General features: G+C 43.9%; 2 pseudogenes; both read left to right on the top strand.

Moving 5' to 3' along the window:
- The first annotated feature begins 9,501 nt into the window (after window positions 1-9,501).
- LOC127670637 (leucine-rich repeat-containing protein 58-like) overlaps window positions 9,502-26,929 on the top strand; it is a 57,685-nt pseudogene continuing 40,257 nt past the window's right edge.
- LOC127671270 (phospholipid phosphatase 2-like) lies at window positions 10,958-12,956 on the top strand (annotated as a pseudogene).

Here is a 26,929-nt window from a genome sequence, read left to right as displayed (position 1 = left end):
GGGCCCACAATCCTTCCTATTCTTCCATAAGAGTCCCCAAGCTCCATCCAGTTTGGCTGTGGCTGTCTGGATCTGTCTGAGTCATCTGCTGGGTGGAGCCTCTCAGAGGACAGGAGACAGTCATGCTAGACTCCCTTCTGCAAGCATAACAGAGTATTATTAATAGTGTCAGGGATTGTTGCTTGCCCCTGGGATGAGTTTCAAGTGGGGGCAGGTATTAGTTGGTGGTTCCCTCAGTTTCTGCTCCATTCCTCATGGCTGCATTTTTATGTAGACAGGATAAATTTTTGGTTGGAATTTTAAGGTGGGTTGGTGTACTGGCTGGTTTTGAGTGTCAGCTTGAGTTATCACAGAGAAAGGAGCTTCAGTTGGGGAAGTGCCTCCATGAGATCCAACTGTGAGGCATTTTCTCAATTAGTGATGAGGGGGGAGGGCCCCTTGTGGGTGGTACCATCTCTGGGTTGTATTCTTGGGTTCTATAAGAGAGCAGGCTGAGCAAGCCAGGGGAAGCAAGCCAGTAAGAAACATCTCTCCATAGCCTCTGCATCAGTTCCAGTCCTGACTCTTTTAGTGATGAACTGCAATGTGGAAGTGTAAGCTCAATAAACCCTTTACTCCCCAACTTTCTTCTTGGTCATGATGTTTGTGCAGGAATAGAAACCCTACTAAGACAGTTGGTGTCCCTATGACTCCCCTGGTCTTCCTGCTTCCTTGTTTCAGGAGGTGGCCTCTTCAGTTTCTGTATCCCCAATTCTTGGAGTCACAGCTAAAGACATCTCCATTGCTTCTTGAGGGTCTTCCTTATCCCAGGTCTCTGGCTTTTCTTGAAGATGTCACCTATACACCCTCCTATGAGAAGCAGAATTCCATTTATTCTAATGGCCATCTAAACATCCCTTCTGTCCCTTCCAGCACCTGACCCTTCCCCATTCCCCTTTCTATCTCCTCTCCCACCTAATTCCCAGTTTCCTCCCTCCATCTGCCTCTTATCACTATTTTATTCCTCCGGCTACATGAAGTTCAAGCATCCTTGCTTGTACCGTCCTTCATGTGCAGCTTCTTTAGGGTTGTGGAATGTAGCAGGAGTATCCTGTTGCTTATGTCTAATCTCAACTTACAGGTGAGTACATACCATGCAAACATGTGAAACATTTTCTTTATCCATTCTTTATTGGAGAAACATCTAGGTCGTTTCCAATTTCTGGCTCAGACATGTACAACTGCTATGAAGAGGATTATCAAGTGTCTCGTGGGATGGGGAGCATCTCTTGTGTATATGCCCAGGAGTGGCATAGCTGGGTCTTGAATAGGACTATTCTCAGTTTTCAGAAAAACTGCCAACTTGATTTCCACAGTGCTTGTACAAATCTGCAATCCCAGCAGTAATGGAGGAGAAGTCCCCTTGCTCCACATCCTCACCAGCATGTGCTGCCACTTGAGTTTTTTATCTTAGCCATCCTTACCCATGTAAGATGGAATCTCAGTTATGCTGAGATTTCCCTGGTGAGTAAGGACTTTGAACATTTCCTTATGAGCTGCTCAGCCATTTGAGATTTCTATGTTGAGAAATCTCTGTTTAGCTTTGTGCCCCATTTATTAACTGGGTTAATTTGGGTTGTTGCTATTTAACTTCTTGAGCACGACATCGCTGTCAGATACAAGGTTGGTGAAGGTCCTTTCCCAATCTGTAGGCTACTGTTTTGTCTTGCTGACAGTGTCCTTTGCCTTACAAAAGCTTTGCAGTTTCATGAAGTTCCCTTAATCAATCATTGATCTCAGAACCTGAGCCATTGGTGTTCTGCTTAGGAAGTTTTCTTCTGTCAGAATGAGTCTGTAGCTGTTTTCCAGCCTTTTACTCTGAGGTAGTGTTTGTCTTTGACACTGAGTCTGTTAGGCTATGTCTTTTTTATTGGGGAATTGAGTCCATTGATGTTAAGAGATATTAAGGAATAGTGAATGTTGCTTCCGGCTATTTTTGATGTAATTTTTATATTTGTATGATTATCTTCTTTTGGGTTTGTTGAAGGAAGATTAATTTCTTGCTTTTTCTAGTGTGTATTTTCCCTCCTTTTGTTGATGTTTTCCATTCATTATCCTTTGAAAGGCTGGATTTGTGGAAAGATATTTCGTAAATTTTTTTTTGTCATGAAATACCTTGGTTTCTCCCTCTATGGTAATTGAGATATTTGCTGTATATAGCAGTCTGGGTTGGCATTTGTGTTCCCTGAGGGTCTCTATGACACCTGCCCAGGCTCTTCTGACTTTCATAGTCTCTGGTGAGAAATTCAGTGTAATTCTGATAGGGTAACCTTTATATGTTACTTGACCTTTTTCCCTTACTGCTTTCAATATTCTTTCTTTGTTTAGTACATTTGGTGTTTTAATTATTATGTGAGGGGAGGAATTTCTTTTCCGGTAAAAATCTATTTAGAGTTCTGTAGGCTTCTTGTATGTTCATGGGCATCTCTTTCTTTAGGTTAGGGACATTTTCTTCTATAACTTTATTGAAGACATTTGCTGGCCCTTTAAGTTGGAAATCTTCACTCTCTTCTATACCTATAATCCTTAGGTTTGGTCTTGTCATTTTGTCCTGAATTTCCTGGATGTTTTGGGTCGGGAGCTTTTTGCATTTTGCATTTTCATTGACTGTTGTGTCAATGCTTTCTTTGGTATCTTCTACATCTGAGATTCTCTCTTCTCTCTCTTGTATTCTGTTGTTGATGCTTGGATCCGTGACTCCTGACTTCTTTCCTAGGTGTTCTATGTCCTGAGTTGTTTTCCTTTGTGATTTCTTTATTGTTTCTACCTTCATTTTTAGATCCTGTATGGCATTGTTCAATTCCTTCACCTGTTTTGTTGTGTTTTCCCTTAGTTCTTCAAGTATTTCTCCCTGTTTACTTGTGTTCTCCTGTGTTTCTTTTAGGGAGTTATTTATGTCCTTCTTGAAGGCCTCCATATTGCCTTGATTTCTGTTAGTAACATTCTTACCTTTGCCTTTTGCCATCTGGTTATCTCTGGTGTTAGTTGGTCCTGCTGTCACTGGCCGGTGCTTGTACCTCCTGTGTGCCTGCAAGCCTATCATAGCACCCCTGGGTGACCGGCTTTCCCCTGGCACAGATTGCTGTGGGGCTTCCCAGCTCCTGGGTGCAAGTTGGGTCCTGGCAGACCAAGTCCCAAATGACCTTACACTGAGGTGTTCTCTGTGTTCCTGGCTGCAACAGCCTGCTCAGTCACAGGACAGAAGATGTTGGCCTTACCTCTAATTGTGGGACTCAATGCAGAGCAGATATCCCCTAGCAGATTAGGTACACAGATGGCTGTGGTGGTGCTGCCCAGCACCTGGGTGCAGGTGGGACCCTGGGTGGGCCGTGTCTCAAGTCCTCATCTACTCAGGTGATCTTTGCATACTTGTCTGCACCTCTACAGAGTCACAGGAAGAAAAATAGTGGCACCTAATCTCTAAAGGCGGGACTCCCTCTAACCGCCTCTCTGCAGGGTAGATGACCCCTGGCAAGGTAGGTGCCCAGCTGTCTGTGGTGCTGCCAAGCTCCTGAGTGTAGGTGGAGCCATGGTGGGGTGTGTCCCAAGTGCTCTTCTACTCAGGTGATCCCCATGTACCTGTCTACACCTCTACACAGTCACAGGAGTAAAGATATCAAAACAGTTCTTAACAATAACAGAATGGCTGGGGAATCACCATCCCTGACTTCGAGCTTTACTACAGAGCAATAGTCATAAAAGCTGCATGGTGTTGGTACAGAGACAGACATGCTGATCAATGGAATAGAATTGAAGACCCAGAAATAAAACCACACACTTATGGACACTTGATCTTTGAAAAAGAAGCTGAAAATATACAATGGAAAAAAGAAAGCATCTTCAATAAATGGTGCTGGTCTAATTGGCTATCTGTATGTAGAAAAATGAAAATAGATCCATATTTGTCACCTTGTGCAAAGCTCAAGTCCAAGTGCATCAAGGACCTCAACATAAAACCAGATACACTAAATATAATAGACAAGAAAGTGGGAAAGAGCCTTGAACCCACTGGCAAAGGGGAAAACTTCCTAAACAGAAGTTCAAGGGCTCATTCTCTATCATCAAGAATTGATAAATGGGATCTCATGAAACTGGAAAGCGTTTGTAAGGCAAAGGACATAATCAATATGACAAATTGGCAACCTACAGAATGGGAAAAAATCCTGACTAACATCACATTCAATAGAGGGCTAATATCCAAATTTATTAAGAACTCAAGAAGCTAACACACATACACACACACACACACACACACACACACACACACAAACCCAAACCAAAAATGTATAGAACTAAACCAAGATTTCACAACTGAGGAATCAAATGGCTGTGAAGCACCTAAAAAAATGTTCAAAGTCCTTCCTGATCAGGGAAATGCAAATCAAAATGACCCTGAGATTCCAACTTACACCAATCAGAATGGCTAAGATCAAAACCTCAGGTGAAAACACATGTTGGAGAGGATGTGGAAAAAGAGGAATACTCCTCCATTGCTGGTGGAATTGCAAATTGGTACAACCACTCTGGAAATCAATCTGGAGTTTCTTCAGAAAATTAAAAATAGATATTTCTGAAGACCCAGCTATACCACACTTGGAAATATACTCAAAAGATGCCCTACCATGCCACAGGGGTACGTGTTCCACTGTGTTCATAGCAGCCTTATTTGTGATATCCAGAAGCTGCAAACAACCTAGATATCCCACGACAGAAGAATGGATTCAGGAAATGTGGTTCATTTACACAATGGAATACTACTCAGCTGTTAATAACAAGGACAACCTGAGCTTTGCAGGCAATTGAATAGATTTAGAAAATATCATGATGAGTGAAGTAGGTCAGACCAGACCCCAAAGGAAATGTATGGTATATACTCAGTAATAAGTAGATATTAGCAAAAAAACCAAACAAACAAGCAAACAAACAAACAAACAAACAAAAGACAGAATACCTGAGATACAGTCCATAGAACTCAAAAAGGTCAACAGGCTGAAGTGCCAAGTGAGGACGCCTCAGTTTCACTTGCAAGAGAGAAGACAGCAATCACAAGTGAAGAGGGAGGGAGGGACCTGGGAAGGAAAGTAGACATGGCAGGGAAGAAGAGGGAGAGGGGAGAGAGTAGAACCTGATCTGACATTTGTGGAGGGAAAAGGATTGAAGCCCTGAGAGCCAGCAAAAAGAATGGATAGGCAACCTTAGAAGATAGGTTGGGGGGACCCTCCAGGATGCACCAGAGACCTGGGAGTTGAGATACTCACAGGACTAAAAGGAAGGGACCCTAGACAAAATGCCTGACAGTAGGGAGAGGGAACTTATAGAGCCTACCTCCAGCAGTAAGACAGGACTTCAAATGAGTGAGAGGGGACCATCCCACAGTCATAACTCTGACCCATAATTGTGTTCCTGTCTGAAAGAATACTGGAATGGAAATTGAGAGGAGCCTGAGGTAAAGAAGGCCCAGCGACAGATTCAAAGTGGGATCCAGTGCAAGGGAAGGTCCCAAGGCCTGGCACTATTACTGATGCTATAGAGCGCTCACAAAAAGGGACCTAGCATGACAACACTCTGGGAGACTCAACAAACATCTGAAAGAGACAGATGCAGATAATTGCACCCAACCAATGAACAGAAACAGCTGACCCCTGCTGTTGAATTAGGGAAGGCTGAATGAAGCTGAGGGCAACCTTGTAGGAGGTCCAGCAGTCTCAATTAATCTGGACTCCCGGAATGTCTCAAACACTGGACCACCAAACAGACAGCATATGACAGCTGATATGAGGCCCCTAGCACACATACAATAAAGGACTGTCAGGTCTGTGTTCAGTCAGAGGTGATACACCTAACTCTCAAGAGACTGGAGGCCCCAGGAAGTTTGGAGGTCAGGTGGGGTGGGGTTTAGTGATATCCACGTGGAGACAGGGGGAGGGGAAGTGGTATGGCATGTGGAACAGTTGGAGGGTAGACAGGGGTTGGCAGGGTGGAGAATAAAATATGGAGTGTATAAAAGTAATTAATTTTAAAAATTATATTAAAAACATAATAGGAAAAGAATAGAGTAAAGATTCTCAACTCCAAGGACCAGAAAAATGTCTTAAGCAAAATCATAGAAGAAGATTTCCCCAACCTAAAGCGAGAGATGGCCATCAATGTACAAAAAGCCAAATAGATTGGACCAGAAAAGAAAAATCCTCTCATCACATAATAGTCAACATACTAAATGTATACAACAAAGAAATTACTAAAAGTTGTAAGAGAAAAAGGGCAAGTAATATAAAATTGCGGACCTATAGAATTACACCAGGCTTCTCAAAAGTCTATGAAAGCCAAAAGAGCCTGGATAGAGATCATGCAGACCTTAAGAGAACAAAAAACGTCAACTCAGGCTTCAGTCGACTTCAAAGCTCTCAATCATCATAGATGAAGAAAACAAAACATTCCATGACTAAAGCAAATTTAAGCAATATCTACCTACCAATCATCCATGATCAAAGCAATCATCCACCATGATCAAGTAGGCTTCATCACAGGGATGCAGGGATGGTTCAATACACAGAAATCTATTAATGTAATCCACTATATGAAGGAACTCAAAGGAAAAAAAAAAACACACTATCGCTTCATTAGATGCTGAGAAAGTATTTGACAAAAATCCATCACCCCTTCATGATACACGTAATTCACTATATAAAAAAACTCAAAGAAAAAAATCACATGACCATTTCATTAGATGCAGAGAACATATTTGACAAAATCCAATACCCTTTATGATAAAAGTCTTGGAAAGATCAGAAATTCAAGGACCATACCTGATAATAGAAAAGCAATACACAGCAAAGCAGTAGCCAACATCAAACTAAATGGAGAGAAACTTGAAGCAATCCCTCTAAAATCAAGAACTGGACAAGGCTGTCCATTCTCTCCCTACCTGTTCAATATAGTACACAAAGACCTAACAAAAGCAATTAGACAACAGAAGAAGATAAAATACAAACAAATTGGAATGGAAGAAATCAAAATATCACTATTTGTAATTGATATTTGCCTAAGGGAGTACTACTCAGTTATTAAAAACAACAAATTCATGGAACTCTCAGGCAAATGGGTGGAACTAGAAAATATCATCCTGAGTGAGGTAACCCAGTCACAAAAGAACACACATGGCATGCACTCACTAAAAAGTGGATATTAGCCCAGAAGCTTGGAACACCCAAGATAGAATTCATAGACCAAATGAAGTTTAAGAAGAAGGAAGACTTCAGTGCTTCTTAGAAGGGGGAACTAAATACCCACAGGAGGAGATGCAGAGACAAAATGTGGAGCAGAGACTGAAGGGAAGGCCATCCAGAGACTGCCCCACCTGGGGATCCATCCCTCATACAGTCACCAAACCCAGACAATATTGTGGATATCAGCAAGTGCTTCCTGAGAGGAAGATGATATGGCTGTCTCCTGAGAGGCTCTGTTGGTGCCTGACAAATACAGAAGTGGATACTCACAGCCAACTAATGAACGAAGCACAGGGTCCCCAATGGAGGAGCTAGAGAAAGGACCCAGGGAGCTGAAGGATCTTGCAGCCTCGTAGGAGGAACAAAAATATGAACCAACCAGCACCCCAGAACCCCCAGGGACTAAACCACCAACCAAAGAGAACACATGGAGGAACCCATGGCTCCAGCCACATATGTTGAAGGGGATGGCCCTGTCAGACCTCATTGAGAGGAGAGACCCTGGGTCCTGTGAAGGGTCCACGTCCCAGTGACAGGGAACGCCAGGATAGGGAAGCGGGTGTGGGTGGGGTAGTAAGCAGGTGGAGGAGGGATGGGATAGGGGCTTGGAGGGGAAATGAGGAGAGGGGATAACATTTGAAATATGAATAAAGAAAATATCTAATAAAAAAGTGAGTGAAATAAAAAGTAACAAACACATTGAAAGTAAGAGCATTGTTACATCAGAGCAGGAGGAGGGAGCAAGATTAGAAGGAGAATGCAGAGTTTAATATCTTAAATATAAGGCAACTTTATAAAATAACAGCAATATGCACAATGCAGAGAGAAAGAGACAAAAAGAAGAAACTACAGAGAGAGTGGAAGGAGCAGGTAGGACCCTCCTTACCACAGGACAGAACAGGTATTTTCTTGATAGCAAGGCAAGCTTAGTCTTACTAAAGAGGACAAAGCGTTCTGCTATGGACTTGGCTTAAATTCATTTAGCAACAAACTTGAAGAAGCTTTTCTTTCTCTATGCAATAAAGATTGGAGCTCATTTTTCATCCAGAATGAATGAGTTCATTCTGCGCTGGTGCTTGATCTTTTGGTCCAAATGCATTTGTAAGTATAGATGTGTGTGTGTGTGTGTGTGTGTGTGTGTGTGTGTGTGTGTGTAATTATGAGATAAGGATGTAGTTTGGCTCCACTGGTTTTAATGGAGATATATGAATGTGTAAGCATGAATCCATATATAATTTTATGTGAGTTTATCCATATTTACTTATGTAAAAACATTCTTCTGCAAATTTGACTCTCTTCTTCTGGTTCAATAGAAGTTTATTGCTCCAAATGCCCCCCCCCCCAGACAAACAAGCAAGAGGCATCTGGACACGAGGGGAAGGGTTCCAGCAAGCAATCTCTTACTTAATCGACTGCTGTTTTAAAATGAGGTGCTAAGTGCCAGTCTGATTTGAAGATGCTATAATTTTGGTTGTATGGTTTTGGCTTCTTTATCAAAAGACAAGTCTGTGTCTTTGATTGTATTCGGTTGATTAACCTGACTGTCCGTGTCCACTATCATGCAATTTATATCACTGTTGCTCTGTAGTACAGCTTGAGGTCAGGGATGGTGATTCTTCCAGAAGTCTTGTTCAGAATTTTTTCTTTCATCCTGGTATTTTGTTTTTCCATGTGAAACTGAGAATTGCTCTTTCCATGTCAGTAAATTATTGTGTTGCTATTTTGATGGGGATTGTATTGAATTAGTAGATTTCTTTTAGTAAGATGCCCATTTTTACTGTATTAAACCTACCAATCCATGAGAATGGGAGACCTTTCCATCCACTGATTTCCCAGCATGGTAATTCTAAAACTTCGTTCTTTCATGATCTACTGTCTGAGAAATCGAAAGTCCCACCTCTGTCTCTCTGTCCAGTCATTTGCTATCAGCAAATTTATTTAGCATTTAGCACATTCTGGGAGGAAGGACAGTGTCTCACACTTAGACATGCAAATTCTCCTATAATTTGGCTACCCCATTAAGATAATATTAGCAATAAACCAAATCTACAACTGTATATTCTTACTTGTAAGTGGATATTAGCCAAAGAGTAAAGAAGAAGGTTGAGGATTGACTCGGCTGGCATCAGAGGTGAGTGCCTGGGCAGGGCCATGCTGCACCACTTCTGATGGGGTGGAACAAACCCTTCAGGTTCCGGGATGCACTGCCTCATCAGGCATCCTAGGATCCCGCTGGATGGAGGAGACCTGGCTCGGGAGGCCAAACTCAACTGGTCCATCCACAGCGTGTGGGGCGGAGGCCCTGGAGTCTGAGCTGGAGGCACCACCGAGGAGTGGCCTGGCTCGCAGGAGGCGCTGCTGTGGCTGCTGCTGCCAGTTGCTGCCATGGGAGCGCTGGGTGGTGGCTTCCTCCTCTGGCTCCTGGACATGAGTGGCAATGACCTCGCAGTTCTGGGACCTGAGCTGCTGACACTGAGCGGCCCGCGCATGCTGCTGGAGAGGAACAACCAGCTGGGCGGCCCAGGCTCCCTGCCCAAGGGCCTGCCTGGCCCAGTCACTGCTCTGCTGAAGCTTGCAGGTGCTCAACCTCAGTGGCAACCTCCTTGAGGAGCTGCCCATGTCACTGCCGAAGCTGCCAGAGTCTATGGGGGTCAGAAGAGGGCACCAGATCCCCTTGAACTGGAGTTAGAAGCTGCTGCTGTGAGCTGCTGTGTGGGTGCTGGGATCTGAACCCTCATCCTCTGCAAGTGCACTGAGCGCTCCCAACCCCAGAGTCCACTCTCCAGTCCCTCATCACCTTAAAGGTTGAGGCAAGGACTCTCACTCAACCTGGAGCTGTGCAGTCCTGTTGGACTGGCCAGCAAGCTGCAGTCCTGGGTTAAGGAATGCACTGCCTCCTTTGTTGTGATTATTAGGGTGGCTCAGGTCCTCTGCCTTGCACAGCAGCACCTTCATGGCTGACCGTCTCCCCAGCTCCTTAGGCAGCTTCTAGTTATTAGCTGTGTTATGTATGTTCACGCCTTGGATATTTTTTGTTGTTGCAAAACCGTGACTCTTGTCTGTGTCTGTTTGTGACTGTACTTAGGATCAAACCCACAGCTGTGACTCGACACCGAGTCACAGGGACAGTGGATACTGAGGTCATTGTCTATTTCTTGGCTCACATGAGGGAACTGAGGGTGGCCCTGTTAGAATGAGGTCTGCAGTCTGCATAGAGGTCCACAGGATTGGACATACATTTCACTTTTGTTTTCTGGGTGCTAGGGTGGGACTGGGGACTCTGCCTTAGCCTTATTGTATCTGCTAAGGTTGGAGAGCAGCTCTGGGGGTGCCCGGTTTGGGGAATGACTCCTCAGAGTCTCCAAAGCATAGGTCTTGGCTGCCGCTTGAGCAGTGACTAATATCTTTGTAAGATGAGGTGATGGCCAGCAACCCAGACCGCCAGCTGTCACAGCAGTGGTTGTGACTGCAGTATTGGGAGCCTGACCGTGTGCTTATGCTGGCCGTGGCTGCTCCAGGAGCAGGCAGGGGTTGGAGTTGGTGAGCTGAGGGTCAGGAGGGGAGACGGTTGCTCCAGGGCCTCCTGAGGGAGTGTCCCGTGTGCAAGCCTTCCTTCAGGTTAAATTTTGTTTCTCAATTTTAGTTTTATTTTATGTGTATGGGTGGTTCGCCTGCATATTTCCGTATACCACATGCATGGACGGTAATCGTGGAGGCCAGAATTGAGAACTGGGTTTACAGATGGTTGTGAGCCTCCGTGTGGGTGCTGGAAATTGAACTGAGGTCCTTTGGAAGAGCAGCCAGTGCTCTTAACAGTTACACCATCTCTCCAGTTCCCCTCGGGTTAAATTTTTATTTTTATTCTAGGGGATCTGTGTTAGATTCTGAAAACCCACAAGGTAGTCCACACACAACAGTTTGCAACTTCAGGTCCAGGGGATCTGATGCCTCCTTCTGGCTTCTGCAGGCATTGCATGCATGTGGTACACAGAGATGTGTCAAAACACCCATACACACAGAATAAAAATAAGTCCTAAAGACAATTTATTTTTATTACTTTTAAGTGTGTGTGTGTGTGTGTGTGTGTGTGTGTGAGCTTGGCAGTGGTGGGGCACACCTTTAAGCCCAGTGCGTGGGGGGCAGAGGCAGGTGGATTTCTGAGTTAGAAGCCAGCCTGGTCTACAGAGTGAGTTCCAGAACAGTCAAGGCTACACAGAGAAATCCTGTCTTGAAAAAAACCAAAAAAAAGTGTGTGTGTGTGTGTGTGTGTGTGTGTGTGTGTGTGTGCATGTGTCTATGACTACAGGTACCGTCAGAGGCCAAAGGCATCATATTTCCTGGAGTCGAAGTTATAGGGAGTTGTGAAGAGTAGGATATGGGCGCCAGGAACTGAACTTGGGTCCTCTGCAGAAGCAGTCAGGGCTCTTAACTGCTGAGCCACGTCTCTGGCCCTGTTTGCCTGAGTTTTGAGTTGTACACCTCCATGGCTGCCAGCTCCCCAAGGAGCTTGCAGCTCTGCCTCTGGGTCTCCCTGACCTGAGTGGCTGTCCTTTCTCCCAGGCTGTCCCTCTACTCTGGCCACTCCTCCTTTGGCATGTACTGCATGTTGTTCCTGGTGGTGAGTACCCATCTCCTTCCCGGGGGACCTTAAGGGGCCACGCCTTCCCTGGGCCTTGGTCTTCCCTTCTGCACAATGGTGTGTGTGGAGGAGGCACTAAGGGTGGGAGGCCTTGCGACTCTTGACCCAGGCTGGGCAGGCTGTGGACACTCGTGGGCCCAGCTGACAGCATGCTGATGTCCTGATAGCTGTACTTGCAGGCCCGGCTCTGCTGGAAGTGGGCTCGGCTGCTGAGACCAACCGTTCAGTTCTTCTTGGTGGCTTTTGCCATCTATGTGGGCTATACCTGAGTGTCTGACCACAAGCACCACTGGAGTGACATCCTCGTCGGCCTCCTGCAGGGAGCCCTGGTGGCCTGCCTCACGGTGAGTGCTGCTTGCCTGACCTACAGGATCTGCTCTGCCCACCTCAGATGCCCCGCGACCTCTGCCTGCTGTTTTGTCTCCAAGAGCTTGCCCCTTGTCGCTACTTTTGTTTCCAACCCAATTCCCAGGTAAAAGAAATGTCAATAGCTTAACAAAACAAGCTACAAGCCTAGATTGGGCAGATCTGCTATTCCCATATATATTAGTCCATGTAACTTGCAGTTTCTCCAGGCTGCCAGCTTCTCTCTGCAGCCTAGCTGTAGATCCCAGTAGCCCCACCCCTCCTATTTATCCTCCGTAGCCCCTCCCCTCCTATTTATCCCCCGTGGCTCCTCGCCTAGACTCTCAGCTCCTCTCACTTCCTCCTGACCAATCATTGGCTCAAGCCTTTATTTGAAAAGTTAAGGTGGGGAGAAGGTTCACAAGGCCACTCCTCATCTGCAGTCACTCTGAGGAGTGGAATTAGCATCAAACAGCCCCTCACTGCTGGCCCCACCCATCCACATGACTACCCCCCTCAACTTCTCCCTTGGGGCCCCCAGAAGAAGTTCTTTTTCTTCCAGTCCTATTCACTGCCTTTCCCCCTCCCCAGGTCCACTACGTTTCAGATTTCTTCAAATCCTGGCCGCCCAGCCCTGCCAGGAGTGTGAAGAGCGAGAGCGCAAACCCAGTCTGTCGCTGACGGTGACCCTTGATGACCAACCCTAGCTGCTATGGAAGCTGGAAAGTCACCCGTGGGCCAGCCATGTGTTGGCCCCATACCCCTGATTAGGCACTCCTGGCTTTGGAGCTGTCCCGGGGTCCTGGCTGGTGACTGTGGACCAGGGTCTTGGGTGCCTGTCTGGCCCTGAGTGTGGGCAGGGCCCATCGTCAGCATTCCTTGACTATCGCATGGCCTCAAAAGATGTGGTCTTGCTCGGAGGGCTTCTCTGGTCACCAACTGGTTTTCGAGAAGGGCCATCCCAGCATGGCCTCGGGAATGGTTGGCCTGAGACTGTTCATGAAGTCTGCACCCTTCCTGACGGCCCTGGAACGTCACATGTTTCTTTTGGTCTGAAAACTTTCCTCAAGCCTGTGGAAGATTACTGCTCGGGGCCTCCAAGCCCCTCCCTCAGGCTTGATGTGCTGTCCTGTCCCCACTCTAACCATGTGGACCAAATGTGTAGCCAGGCATTGGAAGTAGGTCCTCCTGGATCTGCCCTTCCTGATTGTTTCAAAACACTTTAAGTTACTGTCTCATGGGAGGGTGTGTTATAAACTTTGTACCAAATGTCTCTGATGTGCATGTTGCTTTTCAAGCTTTCTTGGTGAGGTAGAAGGTCCTCCTGCGCCTACCTAACCTCTCAGTGCATCATTGTGCAGGACCGGCCAGTCTTAGCAGAGACTTGGGGACAGAGACCTGTCCTGAGTGTCTTGTATATAGGCCAAGACAGAGGCCTCATAGCCATTGTGGCCTTCCTCTGTGCGTGGTGGATACTTATCCTAGGTCCAGCTTAGAAAACAGACACCCTTCACGGTCACTGCTGGTTAGGAGCCTGATCGTGCTCCCAGGGTGCCTGGCCGGTCTCCCAGGGGCAGCAGGAGGGGTGCAGGTCTTGCTGTATCCCAGGACAAGGTGTGTGTTTCTCTGGGAATGGGCAGGCTCCTTATGTCCTTCAGGTCTTTGGGTCTGGGAGCATGGGGGGACAGTCAAAAGTACTGACTCCCCCCTCCATTTCCTTCTTCTCCTTAGAGGCTGGGTCAGGATCCTCTGTATGCCACTGGCAGACACTAAAATCCAGGAGGCCCAAGGAATTCAGCTCAACTCAGAGAGCATGCCGGATGCCTCTGCCCTTGGTAGCTGGTGTTCAGCCTTTGACAGCCTGCATTTTCATGGGGATCCTCCCTGTTAAGTGACTGCGTGCCAGCATCCTGCAGCCCATGCTCTGCACTGTAGGTCCCACAGGTCCCAGCTGTTCTGTTAGAGGCAGAAGTTCCCAGTGAAAATGCGGGCTCACATCCTGAGCACAGCAGGGATCTGCTTGTACAGATCCTCTGTTTGGCCTGACTGCAGCTGAGCTGAGCCCCTCCCCAGGCACCCATGCCTGCCTCTCTGCCTCACTGCCCAGTGCTGGCTCTCTTTAGAAGGCACAGAGAGTGTGGGTGTGGGACACGTGCCTGTGACACTGGCACTGGGTGGCTAAGGTAGTAGAATGGGGAATGTGTGACCAGCTTGGGCAACAGTGATTCTCCCATGTGCCTGCGCATGTTCGTGTGTGTGTGTGTGTGTGTGTGTGTGTGTGTGTGTGTGTGTGTGTTTGCATGTGGAGGTCAGAGGGCAACCTCAAGTGTCCATTCTTAGATGCTTTCTTTCTTTCTTTCTTTCTTTCTTTCTTTCTTTCTTTCTTTCTTTCTTTCTTTCTTTCTTTCTTTCTTTCTTTCTTTCTTTCTTTCTTTCTTTCTTCTTCTTCTTCTTCTTCTTCTTCTTCTTCTTCTTCTTCTTCTTCTTCTTCTTCTTCTTCTTCTTCTTCTTCTTCTTCTTCTTCTTCAATAAAACAAGGTCTCTCATTGGCCTGGAACCACACCAAGTAGGTAACCTCACATTGTGGATTTCACACTTCACGTCAAGTCCCTAAAACAGTGGTTCTCAACATGGGGGGGGTCACAACCCCCACAGGGGTCATGTCCCAGACATCCTGCAAATCAGATATTTACATGATGATTCATAATGGTATCAAAATTACAGTCATGCTGTAGCAATGGAATAATTTTGTGGTTGGAGAGATGGCCCAGTGGCTAGTGTGCATGGTAACTCATGACTGCCTGTTAGCTTCATCATTAGAGGTATCTGATAACTTCTTCTGACCACTGGGCACTGGGTACTGTACACGTGTGCCCATACCACCCCCTCCCATATCCCATACACTTAAAATAATAGAAAAACATATTTATTTATTTATTTATTTATTTATTTATTCACTCTTATTTATTCATTCATTCACCTGGTTTATGCCCTCCCTCTTGGTCTTCCCCTCACTCAAGAAGACAGGTCTTCCCCCCTGTCACCCACCTCCTTCTCCTCTTAGAGGACCTCCCTCGGGTATCCCCCACCCTTGTGCATCAAGTCTTTGCAGGATTACGCATATCCTCTTTCAGTGAGACCAGACAAGGTAACCAAGTTAGGGAAACATATTTCACAGCTTTAGGGATACACGCCACTCCACCTGTTGGAAGACCCACATGAAGACCTAATTACACATTTGCTACATATGCGTGGGGAGGCCTAGGTCCAGCCCAGTCAAACATCTTTGGTTGGTGATTCAGTCTCTGAGAGCCCACAGGGGTCCAGGTTAGTTGACCCTGTTGGTTTTCCTGTGAGTTCCTATCCCCTTCCAGGCCCTCAATCCTTCCCCCAACTCTTCCATAAGATTCTTGTAATAGCTGTTCCTGGTTGTCAGCTTGACTACATGTGGAATGAACTACAATTCAGAATTGAGGGGCATACTTGTGATCCAGGTCTTGAGGCTGGAAGATACAAGTTTCTGATTTGGATCTTGGCATGGAGATCTTGAGGCATAGTGGCCATGAAAAGCTTAGGCACAGGCAAGGTGGTACACGCCTTTAATCCCAGGGGACTGAGGCAAGGAGATCTCTGAGTTCCAGGTCAGCCTAGGATAAAGCATGTTCCAGATCCAGGTGTGGTGGCATACTCCTTTAATCTGGGCCACACCTTCTGCTGGAGATCTACATAAGGACATTGAAGGAGGACTATTCGCTCTTCTTTGCCCACTTGCACTTACTTGCCAGCACATCTGTTCGAAAGTACTTCTACAGAAGATCAGCTGAAACAAACAGCCTCGTGGTGACTGAGCAACTACTAGATCCTTGGACTTCCCATCCACAGCTGACCATTGTTGGGTTAGGTGGATTACAGACTGTAAGTCATCACAATAAATTCCCTCAATATAGAGAGACATTCCATAAGTTCTGTGACTCTAGAGAACCCTGACTAATACAAGTCCTCCAGTTCCATCCCTTGTTTGGATGGTTCAGTCAGCTTCTGAGTGGACCCTTTCAGAGGACAGTTATGCTTGGCTCCTGTTTGGAATCATAACAGAGTATCATTGTGGTGTCATGGCCTGGTGCTTGCACATGGGATGTGTCTCAAGTTGGGCTGGTTATTGGTTGGCCAATCCCTTAGTCTCTGCTCCATCTTTACCCCTCCATTTCTTGTAGACAGGATCAATTTTGGGTCAGAAATTTTGTGGGTGGGTTGATGTCCCTATCACTTCACTGGGGTTCCTATCTGGCTACTGGAGGTGTCCTTTTCAGGCTTCATATCTCCACTGCTGTGAGTGTCAGCTAAAGTCGTCCCCACTGATTTCTGGGGGCCTCCCCCATCCCAGGTTTTTGGCATGTCTTCTGATGCCTCAGTCCCCAACCCTGCGAGGTGTAGATTTCCGTTGATTCTCCTGGCCTTCTGGGCCTTTCTGTCTCCCCACCTGATCCTGAACCCTCTGTCACCTCATTCACCTCCCTATCCACTCTCTCACCCAGTTCCCTCCCTTTGTCTATCTCCTATGACTGTTTTATTCCATCTTCTGAGTGAGATTCAAGCATCTTCACTTGAACCTTCTTCTTGGTTACCTTCCTTGGGTCTGTGGTGTATAGCATTGGTATCCTTTATTTTATGGCTAATATACAAAATGAAAACAGCACTTAGAGGAACACCCATAGCTATGAATCATTTCCCTGTCCCCCAAAGAAAGAAAAAATGGAGAGAGCATACACTATCAGCTTAACAGCACACATAAAAGCTCTAGAACAAAAAGAAGAAAAAACATCCAAGAGGAGTACCCAGCAGGAAATAATCAAACTTAGAACTGAAATTATCCAAGTAGAAACAAAAAGAACTACATGAAAACCAACAAAACCAGGGGTTGGTTCTTTGAGAAAATCAAAGGGAGACATAAGAGTGGAAACTGAGGAAATGCAAAAATATTATTAGATCTTACTACAGAACCCTATACTCAACAAAACTAGAAAATCTGGATGAAATGGACAATTTTATAGACAGATACCAGGTACCAAAATTAAATCCCGATCAGACAAACTATTTAAATATTCCCATAAGCCCTAAAGTAATAGAAGCAGCCATTAAAAGTCTCCCAACAAAAAAAATAGCACAAGACCAGATGGTTTTATACCAATATTCTTCAACGTATTCCATAAAGAGAAACAGAAGGAACACTATCCAAGTTGTTTTAAGAAGCCATAATTATGCTGATACCTAAACCACACGAAGACACAACATTGAAAGAAAATTTCAGACTAATTTTCCTTATGAATATTGATGCAAAATACTCAATAAAATTCTCACAAAAAATTAAAGAACACATCAAAACAATCATTCACCATGTTCAAGTAGGCTTCATCCAGGAATGCAGGGATGGGTCAATATATAAAATGTTCACCAACACAATAACTCATTATAGGAACAAATCAAAGAGAAAAAACACACAGTCATTTATTTCATTAGATGCTGAAAAGTCATTTGACAAAATCTAGCACCCCTTCATTGTAAACGCCTTGGAAAAGTCAGGAATTCAAGGCCCATACATAAATATAGTTAAAGCAATGCAGAGCAAATCAGTATCCAACCTCAAACTAAATAAAGAGAAACTTGAAGCAATCCCACTAAAATCAGGGACTAAACAAGGCTGTCTACTCTCTCCTTACCTATTCAATATAGTACTCGAAATCCTAGGCAGAGCAATTAGACAACAAAAGGAGGTCAAAGAGATAAAAATTGGAAAGGAAGAAATCAAAATATCACTATTTGCAGATGAGATGACAGTATATTTAAGTGACACCAAAAGTTCCAACAGAGAGCTCCTACAGTTGAAATACGACTTCAGCAAGTGGCTGAATATAAAATTAAGTCAAACAAATCAGTAGCATTTCTCTACTCAAAGGATAAACAGGCTGAGAAAAAAATAGGGAAACAACATGCTTCACAATAGTCACAAATAATATAAAAACCTTGTGATTCTAACCAAGCAAGTGAAAGATCTGTATGACAAGAACTTCAAGTTCCTGAAGAAAGAAATTGAAGATGATTTCAGAAGATGGAAAGATCTCCCATCCTCATTGATTGGCAGGATTGATATAGTAAAAATGGCCATCTTGCCAAAACCAATCTACAGATTAAATGCAACCCCTATCAAAATTGCAACTCAGTTCTTCATAGAGTTCGAAAGGGCAATAAGCAAATTTATTTAGAATAACCAAAGCTTCAGGATATCAAAAACTGTTCTCAGCAATAAAAGAACTTCTGTGGGAATCATCACCATCCCTGACCCCAGGCTGTGTTACAGAGCAATAGTCATAAAAAACACATGGTAGGGGAACAAAGACAGGCAGGTAGATCAGTGGAATAGAACTGAAGACACAGAAATGAACCCACACACCTATGGTCACTTGATCTGTGACAGAGGAGCTTAAACCACCCAGTGGAAAAGAACATTTTCAACAAGTGGTGCTGTTTCAACTGGAGGTCAGCATGTAGAAGAATGCAAATGGATCCACTCTTATCTTCTCGTACAAAGCTCAAGTCCAAGTGGATCAAGGACCTCCACATAAAACCAGATACACTGAAACCAATAGAACAAAAAGTGGGGAAGAGCCTTGAGCACATGGGCACAGTGGAAAATTTCCTGAACAGAACACCAATGACTTGTGCTCTAAAATCAGTAATTGACAAATGGGACCTCATATAATTGCAAAGCTTCTGTAAGGCAAAGGACATTGTCATGAGGGCAAAACTGCCATCAACAGATTGGGAAAAGATCTTTACCAACCCTCCATACAACAGAGGGCTAATACCCAATAAATACAAACAGCTCAAAACGTTAGACTCCAGAGAAACACGTAGCCTTAGTAAAAGCAGTGTACAGAGGTAAACAAATAAATCTCAAGTGAGGAATATCAAATGGCCGAGAAGCACCTATAGAAATGTTCACCATCATATGATCAGTGGAGCAGCTGGGACAGGAGCCCTCCTGTCACCATTTGCACCAGGGAGCCCGGCAGCTCCACTTCTCTCTGTGCACTGCCCACCAGGAGAGTGGGATCTCCCAGCAGAGCCTTCACTTCTGGGCGTAGAGGTGAGATCCACACTTTGTTTCCAATAACTGTCTGGAGGGGAAAGGTTAGGAATGCACGGGGCATCCAGTGGAGCAGCTGGGACAGGAGCAGTCCAGTCACCATCTGCACCCTGGAGCTGAGATGCTCCACAGCCATCTGCACACAGATCCTGTCAGAAGAGAGCTGGTCTCCTAAGAGTGCTGACACAGGCTTACAGGCCCACAGGAGGGACAAGCTCCAGCCAAAGAAAGGAAGAACAATGAACACCAGAGATAACCAGATGGCAAAGGCAAGCACAAGGCCATAAGCAACAGAAACCAATGCTACTTGGCACGTCAGAAACCAGTTCTCCCGCCTTAGCAATCCTGGATACCTTAACACACCAGAAAAGCAAGAGCTGGATTTAAAATCACATCTCATGATGCTGATAGAGGTCTTTAAGAATAACATTAGTAACTTCCTTAAAGAAATACAGGAGAACACAGGTAAACAGATAGAAGCCCTTAAAGAATTACAGAAAAACACACTCAAACAGGTGAAGGAACTGAACAAAACCATCCAGGATCTAAAAATGGAAGTTGAAAATTTAAGAAATCACAAAGAGAGACAACACTGGAGATAGAAAACCTAGGAAAGAAATCAGGAGTAATAGATGCAAGCATCACCAACAGAATACAAGAGAAAGAAGAGAGAATCTCGGGTGCAGAAGATAGAAAACATTGACACAGCAGTCAAAGAAATGCAAAATGCAAAAAGCTCCTGACTGAAAACATCCAGTGTAGAGAGCCTTATTGGGGTGCCATGCCACCTGGCAGGAACTTGACATTGACCAAGATGAAGTTCTTCTCCCAGCCTCTGAGTGGAAATTCCTGTGTTAGCCATAATCCTCTCCACCTAGGGTAGAGCACTCAGACCAAGGTTAAGTTCTTTGTTCCTCCAGATTTACAAATTCTTGAATTAAGCAGGTGACCCACCCAGCTGCCTGAGCAGTGGAGCCAATGCCAAGTGAACAGCCAGACCAGTTCCCCAGAACACACCCTGGAATTTAGGGGAAGAGTCTTGCCTGAAACCTTAAAATTCTGAGTCCTCCATTAAACCTTGAGGCATTGAGCAGGTGCTGTTGTCTTGGTCTCCATCTCTTTCCCCCACCTTTCCATGCATCCCCAGCTTCCATTCTAGGGAACCTATTCCATGTAACTGCGGGCAATTACAGGTTGGCGCCAGACAAGTGTCCAGGCACAGGAAGGTCTCCTGAGGCGACCCTGTCTTGGCGAAGCTTTGCAGAAAATAGAAAAAGACAGTATCCTGCATGGGGAGCAAATACAGGAGCTAAATACTAAATCACTAAACTTCTAACCTGGAAAGATGAAGAAGGCAATTCAGGACAAATTCAGCCTTATGCCAAATTTGCCTACTACCTTTTGGGGGAAGTGATCTCTTGTCACAGGTGGATCGTATAATGTGTCTTCACTATAGCAGACCCAAAGTCCCTAAGTGCTTCTGGTTCTCAAATGCTCTGAGTGCAGCTGATTATCTAGAATGTATCAGAAAATGGTGTTTTCACTATAGCAGACCTGGGAAGAGTCTGCCCCAGCAGAAATGACAGGCAGCAGCGGCATATATTATCCATTTATCAGATGTAGGGTTGGGAAAGATCTTTTCCCATTCTGAAGGTTGTTGCTTTGTCCTATTGACAGTGTCCTTTGCCTTACAGATAACAGGAATGTCATGAAGAAGGAATATCAATCTGCAGATGCTTCACTTCTAATTAGAAAAGAGAACAAAATAATCACAAGAGGTAGAGGGTGGGAGGGACTTTGAAGGAATGGAGGAGGGAGAGAAAAAAAGATGGAGCAGGATCAGGAGTGGGAGGAGACTGGGGATGTGTACAGAGGGTCAGGAAATTGAACAGAGGTCTGTAGCAATGGTGGATGGGAACTGGGGGTAGCCAACAGGAAGTCCCAGAGCAAGGGGCTCCCAGGACACAATGGGGATGTCTTTAGCTGAAATATCTAACAAAATGGGGGAGAGAGAAACTATAGAGACCATATCCAGAGGTTAGGCACAGCCCCTGGTTGAGGGATGGGGTCACTCACCCTTCCTAAAATTTTAATGTACATTTACCCCTGTCTAAAGGAAATACAGGGACAAAGAATGGTACAGAGACTGAAGGAGAGGCCATCCATAGACTGCCCCACCAGGGATTCCATCCCATATGCAGCAAACAAACCCATTCACTATTGTTGATGCCAACAAGTACTTGCAGATGGGAGCCTGATATGGCTATCTCCTGAGAGGCTCTGCCAGAACCTTACTGATACAGGCGTGGATGCTTGCAGCCAACCATCAGACTGAACATGGGGATCCCAGTGGAGGAGTTAGGGGAAGGATGAGTAAGATGATGAGGTTTGCAATCCCATTGGAAGTACAACAATATAAACAAACCAGACCCCCCCAGAGCTCTGAGGAATTAAACCACCAACCAAAGAATACACATGGAGGGACCAAGGCTCCAGCTGCATTGGTATCAGAGGATGGGATTATCTGGCAACAATGGGAAGGGAGGAACTTGGTCCTGTTAAGGTTTGATGCCCCAATATAGGAGAATGCTAGGGCATAGAGGCAGGAATGAGTGGGTGAGTAGGGGAGAATCTGCATAGAAGAAGGTGGAGGGAGGGTGGGATAGGGTTTTTTTTTTAGTTTAAACTGTGAAGGGGGATAGCATATGAGATTTAAATAAATAAAATAACCAATTAAAAATTTAAAAAAAAACCAACAAGAAGAAAGAAATACCAAAGTAGACACGGAAAGACAAGGGTACATCCACTCATCAAAATGAAATGTTTACTTTTTGAAACTTTTTTGTCTCCAAACTCAACTAAAAAATAATCCAGCCACTAGAAATGCCACACCAATTATTTGGCTAATCAAAAAGATTGAGCCATGAAATGCACATGCAAATAATGTGAATACATTACTTAGACTAAACTGTTTCTATTTGCAATATATTTTATATACCTATATGCATATGAGTGTAACAAAAATTCATGAAAAGTAGCCTGTAAAAGTAAAAGAAAGCAAGGATTGTATATTAGAAATTTCGGAAGAAAGTAAGGGAAAGAGAAGGCAGAAAAATATATTTATTGCATAATAATCACACACTATAAAAGTACAATTTAAATGGAAAAAGCAATTTTCAATAAATGTAAGTTTTACAAACACTGTAGAGTCAGCCATATTATCCCTCCTCACACAGAAACTAAAGCATTTCATTCAATGTATTAGCCATGGTTTTGGTTACTATATATGTTATTGAATTGTATTCATACCTGTGTCCACCAAAATGATGTCATCCTAATTTGACTACATGAACATAAAACAAATTTCCAGATAGAAACTAACAGATATCAATTCCCAAATACTTCATTAGCCATTGAGAAGAAACAAGACAAAGAATTCATGTAATTTATCTCTATGTAGTTCATGGGCTTTGTGTACCAGTTGGTAAGGGTGCTAGTATGTACAAGTTTTATTCCTGACACTTGGTGTTAGATAATATGTAGAGGCTTCCTCCTTAGTGAATACTGATTCATCTTTTTCGCAGTCCTTGCATGCCTGTATCTATTTACCTTGGGCTGGATCTTGTGAGGTTAACTCTTACAATTTGTGATATCAACCAGTGTTGTCATTATAAAGATCTTGTTAGGCACCACTCTGGAAATCAGTTTGGCAGTTCTTCAGAAAATTGTACATAGTACTGAGGACCCAGCTATACTACTTCTGTGCACATACACAGAAGATGCTCCAACATGTATTAAAGTCACATGTTCCACTATGTTCATAGAAGCCTTATTTGTAATAGCCAAAAGCTGGAAAGAACCGAGATGTCCCTCAACAGAGAAATGGATACAGAAATTGTGGTATATATATATATACAATGGAGTACTACTCAGCTATTAAAAACAAAGAGTTCATGAAATTCTAGGGCAAATGGATGGAACTGGAAAGTATCATCCTCTGTGAGGTAATCCAATCACAATAGAACACAGATGTGCACTTGCTGATAAGTGGATATTAGCCCAAAAGGTTGGAATACCCAAGATACCATTCACAGACCACATGAAGCTCAAGAAGAATGAAAACCAAAGTGTGGATACTTTGGCCCTTATTAGAAGGGCATCAAATACTCCTAGCTCACAGTCAACTAATGGACTAGGGTCCCTAATGGAGGAAATGGAGAAAGGACACAGGGAGCTGAAGAGGTTTGCAGCCCCATAGGAGGAACAATAATATGTACCAACCAGTAACCCCAGAGCTCCCAGGGACTAAACTACCAACCAAACGTTACACGTGGAGGGACCCTTGGCCCCAGCTACATATGTACCAGATGATGATATTTTAAGACAGCAATGAGAGGAGAGGCCATTGGCCCTTTGAAGGATTAATGCCCCAGTGTAGGAGAATGTCAGGTCAGGAAAGTGTGGGGTTGGTAAGCACGTAGAGGGGTGGTGGAATAGGATATTTTCAGGTGGGTATGAGGAAAGGGGCTAACATTAGAAATGTAAATAAACCAATCGAATAAAAAAATCCTACCTTAAAAAATAAAACATTTTAGAAGGGCAAAACAAATTTTCAATAAATAGAAGTTTTAGTAACAATGTATTGTTATTCATATTAGCCATCCTCACACTGCATCTGCAGCAGGTCATTCAATGACTCAGCCACGTTTTGGATTACTATATTTATTACAGAGATCTATTAATATTTTTCAGCCAAAATGACATTATCATAGCTTGATTGCATCAACAACAAAAGATTTCCAGAAAAAAAATACCAGATATCAATGCCTAAAGAATTCATAAACAATTTAGAAGACATGCTTCTTTAATTTTGCCCAATGAAGTTCTATGTACCAGTTCATAAATTTACTGGTATGTATCTGTTTTTTCCTGACCTCTATGGGTTAGATAATAAATATGGCTTCATCTCCATGAATTGTGATTTGCTTTCTTTACAGAAGTTCTTGCTTATCTATATCATTCACCTACAGGTGGGGATTTAGCCACTATACATTGTTTTTATTGTTAAGGAATTATTTAATATATTTACATTCCAAATTTTGACCCTATCCCAAGTTCCCCCTCCCAGAGTCTTCAAGCCACATCCCCTCCAGTTTTATTCTAAGAGCCTATACCCCACACACCCTACCCACAACCACCACCTCACCCTGGTCATCACCCTTCCTTGGCGTCGAGTCACTGCAGAACTTGGCACATCACTCCTACTGACCCCAGACAAGGCAGTCCTCTGACATTTAAGCACTAAGCAAGATGGACCAGTTGATGTACTCCTTGGTTGGTGGCTTAGTCACTGGAAGCTCCCAGGGATTTTTGACACTGTTGGCCTTTATATTGGGATGCAATCAATCCCCTGCAGCTTCTTCAATCCTTCCCCTAACTCTTCCATAGGAGGCCCTGATCTCAGTTCATTGGTAGTCTCTAAGTATCTGCATCTGCCTCAGTCAGCTGCTGGTAGAGTCTCTCAGAGGACAGCCATGCTAAGTTTCAATCTGAAAGTACAACATAGAATCAGTAATAGTGTCAGGGTTGGGTACGTGCGCATGGGTCTTTTCCCAGATTCGGCTGGTTCCTGAATGGCCTTTCCCTCAGTCTTTGCTCCAGCTTTGTCCCTGCATTTCTTTAAGACAGAAACAAATCTGGGTCAATTTTTTGAATGCTGATTGGTGACCCATTTCCTCCTCTGAAGGTCCTGTCTAACTACAGGAAGTGGTCTCCTCAGGTTTGATAGCCCCACTGTTGGTCCTTGTTAGCTAAGATCACCCATATTGACACCTATGAGCCTTTCACCTCCCAGGTCTATAGGATTTTCTAGAGAAACACCTTGATCCCTGCAACCCCCAGCAACTGCACATCTCTATTCCTTCTTCTGACCCTCTGGGCTTCTCTCTTGTCTCTCCCTATACTTGATCCTGCCCCATTTTACACTCCCCCTCTCCTATTAAACTAATAAAATAAAACCTTGGGTCTAGCACTGGGGTTATTTTAGCATTTAAGTGTTCATGCTCCTGTTCCAGAGAACCTGATGAAGAGCCTCTAGAATATACTTAAGTAAACTCAAACACATCTTAAACGATAGATCAGAGGATCATGATCCTCTGTCCATAAGACATTCCTGAAGTTATGCATGCATGAGCACACATGCACTCACACATACTTACAAATAAAGTATTATTTACAATTAGCCATAGATGCTTATCATGGAACAAATAAAAATGTATGATTTATGTAGTAACCATGTGTATTCCTGGAAAATGAGACAAATAACTAATAGTTTCTGCTTTGCACATTGCCTCTTTAGAACAGATACATTGTAACTTTTCACTACACACATGGTATTGGCGCACTCATGATGATAATGGAGTTGACTCTAAAATTCAACAGGTATGTTCTTATGTCACAGTCAGAATTAAAGAAAATGTGGAGAGAAAACACAGTAATATGCTCATATTAACAAAACTTCCATTACTATATTACCTGTGTTCCTTTCTTGTATTACAGGTGCAGGAGACAACATAATTTATCAAAATTCATTGAAGAAAGTCATTGCCTATACATTCTTTTAGTTATTATGTTGTACATCCTTCATGGCAATCAAACTAACAGGAAAATGCAAGCATGTCTACCCTACAGAACAATGTATTTATTCTGCCTTAAAATAGTTTTATTGATTGAAATTAGTCCCTGCTTATGAAACATTTGTTGAGTAACTCCATGAAATAAACATAGAGAGCCCCTCAGCATATGATATGTTCTTTGGAGAAATGGGGGGAATTTCTCTAATACCCTCATGTCAAAAAAAAAAAGGGAATGAGTGGTTAAGAGTGGAATGAAATATATATATATATTCAGTGTTCTAGAATGGATAACGATCAAATTATTAACCTGATTTCTACCTTGAAATTAAGTTATGCATCTGAAGTAATAACTTCACCTTGGTAGTAGGTTACACAAGAATGTGACACAAATGTGACACAAAGGGCATGCAGGAGTAAACTGGCCAAGTATTGGTATGTAGACTTGCATGTATGAAAGATAGAATTGTCTCAGAACCCTAGGAACCATAGGGGAGTAAAAAGTGAACTTAAGTCCAATACTATTAAGTTTTGTGGAGCATGGTGCACCTTTAATTAAGTTCATCAGTTCTTGGTATGAGTCTGTAATGTGTATTTATATTTTTCCAACGATGATTTCCTTTGATGTGATATGTGGGCATTATCTTGAAGGGCTCTCGAATAAATTCTTTCTTGGTAAACATTTTAGGCCATAAACACAGAGGCAGAAAGCAACACTGGGGTGTTTCAGTCTTGGAATAATTATTGTTATTCCTAGTGGAAATGAAAGTATGTCCTTGATGCTGTAACCTGTTTGTCACTGAGTGAGGTGACTCATATGAATATCCTGAAGGATAAAGTGCCATAGAACTCTCACAGGGTGAATGGAAGGATCCTTGCACATATCTCTGGCTGATTAGAGTGA

This window comes from Apodemus sylvaticus, chromosome 20, assembly GCF_947179515.1.
Source record: "Apodemus sylvaticus chromosome 20, mApoSyl1.1, whole genome shotgun sequence".
Classification (NCBI taxonomy): Eukaryota; Metazoa; Chordata; class Mammalia; order Rodentia; family Muridae; genus Apodemus; species Apodemus sylvaticus.
This window is presented reverse-complemented; position numbering and strand designations above follow the sequence as displayed.